This window comes from Pygoscelis adeliae, unplaced genomic scaffold, assembly GCF_000699105.1.
Source record: "Pygoscelis adeliae isolate BGI_AS28 unplaced genomic scaffold, ASM69910v1 Scaffold83, whole genome shotgun sequence".
Lineage (NCBI taxonomy): Eukaryota > Metazoa > Chordata > Aves > Sphenisciformes > Spheniscidae > Pygoscelis > Pygoscelis adeliae.
Window position 1 is genome coordinate 183,677 of NW_008824467.1, and position 4,113 is coordinate 187,789.

Here is a 4,113-nt window from a genome sequence, read left to right on the forward strand (position 1 = left end):
GCTGCACAGTCTTAAATGCACCATATCCCTCGTTATAAGGACCACGCATTTTAAAGCAATACTTTTTCAGTAATGTGGAAAAGATGAGTGGGGCTGTCATATGCAGTCACCTGTGCCTGGCTTTGTGAGATGTTGATGGGTTTCCGCATAATTCCTGGTTGCTGTAGCAGGCCACTGGAACTCGTGTAATAGTGTAGCTCTTAATCTTGAAGTGAGATGATGGGGGCTTTTTTTTCTTCGGAAGCTTTGCTTTCCCCGGGGCCGGGGGGGGGGGGCATAGATTCTGATGTCTGTTCTTTGAAATTGGGCAATTGGTTCAAGTATTTCTTGTTAGGCTCACTGTACTCTTCCTGTGTCTCAGTTGCTCTTCCAAGTGAAATTGTATTCTCCCTTTTCTTTCACATGAAAGCAGTGGAAGTCTGTCGATGGTCTAAGCAAGCACCAACATGACCACAAGATGTCCCAAGAACATGGTGTGCTTGGCTTTTCTTATTAAATGCTTAGTCTGTATAAAACTTTATTTACTTGTGAATTTTTAAGTATTTGCCTATTAATTAATTGATCTTTTTCATATGCTGTTAATTTAATTCTGCAGAGATGATCGGTTCCAATACTTAAATTTTTGCCTTTGTGTTGCCCATTCATTCCTGTACAGAATGAATGCGGTGTCAAAAAAGGCAAACAGGAATCCTTGCTCAAACTGTTTAAGGAGCTGGTTATTTACCTTTCTCCTCCCTGTTTTTGCAAGGACAAAAAAAAATGTGTAGAAATTGTATGCTTGAGCAGTTATGTAGTAGATTTTATGCTTCAGTCTTTTTAAATAAAGAATCTGACAGTTATTAAAGAAGGAGAAACTAAAATGGTAATGGCTACTTTTAGCATTGTTTAGCTGTCCTGTTTATCATGATAACTTCTTACACCTGTGCTGCAAGTAATTAGTACATAGTATTTCAGACTCCTGCAGTGGCCTTTAGTTTTTCCATTGCAAAAAGATGTCTACAGCTTCAGAATACTCAGCTACAGAAAAGAAGAAAATCTTCTTTAATGAGGAAAAAATGTGTTTTGCCTTTGTGCATTTGCCTTTTTGGTTTTTATGTCCGGTGTCAGAAAGGTATAAAGAGAATCCTTCTGTAGGACTATTTGGTATTGGACAATAGTGATTCTACTCTTTTGCTCTACATAGAACAGTCTTTCTTCGATGCACTTTTGAAAGTGTAAAGTATACTTTAATATTGCTAGCAGTGGCGGCCCTTGCCTTGGGGATTGTGGGACCTGTTCCTACCAGAATGCTTAACACTATGAACACTTGTTACAGAATTCTAGTATGTTTTGCTGGAAGTTCAGAAGCTCACAGAGATAGCCCTATGTGGTGAAAGCCTCTGAGCATGAGAAGGGTGTGTAGGAAAAAGTTACAAAGTGCTGATTGCCCAGCTGTCCTGCAACTTCCTTCGTGAGGTGAGTGACAATAATTTCTTGTGCAGCTGTGTCCTTAAGCCTTGTCTTATAATGAAGAAGACTTTCTGTTGAAGAAGTTCAGCAGAATGACTTTATGGCAGAAATTAGAACTGAAATGTTGGGAGTGAGATCAGCCTGATGACTGTGTTCTCATCAACAAAAGCAAAGTGGAAATCCTAAAGTAAAAAGTTTGGTGTGAGTAGCTTATTAAAAGCAGTGCGTGACTGCCAGTGTGTCCAGGAGGAGTCTGTGCTTTTCCATGTTTGGCTTTTGGGGGTGATACTGTGGAGCAGTTCAGAATACAAGGACTGGAAATGTTCAAAGACTGGCGAAACATGAAAGCTCAGAACCTTATATGCAAAATGCTGTTTCACTGTGAAGTCTTGGAAAAACCAACACTACTGGAAAGTTGAGTAGTGCAAGTCAGCATGAGATTCAGTGGTACCAACAAGGCATTAATAAAAATTGCATGTATTATCAAAGTTGCATATATTTCTTCAGTGCTGAAACTGTGGTTTGTGTAACCTACATACCAAAGGGCATGCTTTGAAGCCAGGGTCTTCTTGGTCAATATTGGAAATGTGATGCAAGAATGATCCAGTACTGAGAAACCATTTACAGAGACTAAATCGAAAGTGAAATTCAGAGTGCAAACTTAAGTTTCAAGTTGAACTGAAGATATGACTGATGGTCTTGTAAATTAGAAAAGGTCACAATATTACACCACATGCTAGAGAGTGGTGTTTGTGTTGAATACTTTGTGAAAGAAAAAGGATCTATATATAGATTGTATAATTGTGTGGTGTTTGCAGTAGCAGCTTTCAAAATGTGATTGCAGCTCTGGGAAAGCAGACTGATTATTTGGCAGCTGCTCACGAAGACAACATGACAAGCTCTTAAGCCAAGCTGTGCAAACTGAGCTGAGTCAAGTTCTGAAGGTAGTTTGTGATCCAATAGCTGTCCATGCTGAAGACAGCTGCTGGGCAATCACTTTCTGAATATCTATCAGACTGGTTGATCTGGAGGAGTTTAAAGAATATATGCCACTTCCTGATGAGAAATTACTCAAGTAACTTTTTGGGAAAAATTAAACTGAAGATGGTTCAGTATTTTGCATGAACATGTTAAAATAGGATCCACTACATCACTGTTTGTTTCCTTGCAGGAAAGAATGTAACAGAAATCTTCAGTGAAGTGATGGAGTTCCTTCAAGTTTGTCACAATGCCCTTGAAAACGCTAGAATGGGAAAGTTTCATGCATTGAAATATGAAAATCTACTTGAGCAACATGAAAAACACAGACACACACATGCTTTACCAGTGCTGTTGATGGAACATGAACTAGTGAAATCCATCCCAGACCTTTAACATCACAGACACTGGAGGTTTTTGCGAGGCTGAAGAATAAGATGGGCACTTACATGAACCTGTCAGACACTGGGAAGAGAAATGTATGTGTAATCCACTGAGTAATGATCTAATAACAGGGATGCTGCTTGTTTTTCAACATAAAATTACTAAATCTTATCTTTCTATTATTGGTTTACTGTTCTTTTAAACTGTCATATAACACACAGACATATGTGTGCATGAGTTACTACTGCAAAACTTTCTGTTGATTCCCAACAGCTAGAAAGTGTTAGTACTGCCACCAACTTGTAGTTAGGGTCTGAAATCTTGCTTAGGTGGGCAAAGAGCCTCTCTTGCATGTAGGCTTTTTAAAAATTGGATTTGCAGATCTTAGCTTTTGACTTTTTTCCAAAGGGATGAGGGAGAAGCTGATCCTTGTAACTTTGTACCGGTCTCAGGGATCTAGGGGATGTTACTGAAAACTGCTGTGTGCTACATGTGTCCAATCTCACATTGTGTTTACTTTTTTCCCCTAGGAAGAATTGTTAGAAACAGCCTGAGACCAGTGGCAGTCTATGCAAGATGGCTGCGTAAGAAACAAAAAACTCTTAAAAAGATGGAATATTAACCCTGCATGTACACAGGGTGCTTTTAACTGTATTGGGGCAGTATCTGGTAATGTTTATGTAGACAAAAAATAAAGATTTATGTTTCTGTTCTCAGAATTTCTATCTTTCCCAAGCTATAATAGCAGTTGCTTCTGTTTGACAGTTTTGACTTCCTCTACGTTGTTTTTGGGATACCAGTTCACCCCTGTGGACTAAATAAAACCTAGGAGTTAAGTGGATGGGAAATGATCACTGAAACCATGGTCTTCTGTAGTACTCAGAGATTGGGTTAGCTGAGATGTGTATTGTGGTGAGGAAAAGTAGAAATTAAAACTCAGCAAACCTGGGTTTAAAAATAGCAGGAAAGGTATTTCTCCAACTCCAACAAAACTGCAAGCTTGGTTTATTATTACCTTGATCAGCTGCATAATATGGTACTTCAACTAAACTTGAAGTAGAGAGAAATACTGTAAGGATAACAACTGGAATTCCTGCTTGTTTTTTCAGAAAGACTTACTAATTTTATCAGAAGAGCAAATGCTGAAATTATGTATCTTGCAATGTCTGATTTTTCAGCACTGAATATAAGCAAATTACTAATGCAAAGTCTAAGCATAAGTTAGTTTTTGGTTTGGAAAAAAGGGAAGGAGGTTTAGAGAAGAGTAATTTTTAGTGATCCAACATGTAATTATTGGATGCC

At 38.5% G+C, this 4,113-nt stretch overlaps 1 long non-coding RNA gene across 1 annotated transcript; it reads left to right on the forward strand.

The window, feature by feature from the left end:
- The first annotated feature begins 402 nt into the window (after positions 1 to 402).
- LOC103914449 lies at positions 403 to 3,525 on the forward strand. The gene is made up of 3 exons (XR_663463.1): positions 403 to 473; positions 1,316 to 1,455; positions 2,621 to 3,525. It is a non-coding gene; the product is annotated as an uncharacterized LOC103914449 (long non-coding RNA).
- The last annotated feature ends 588 nt before the right edge of the window (positions 3,526 to 4,113 follow it).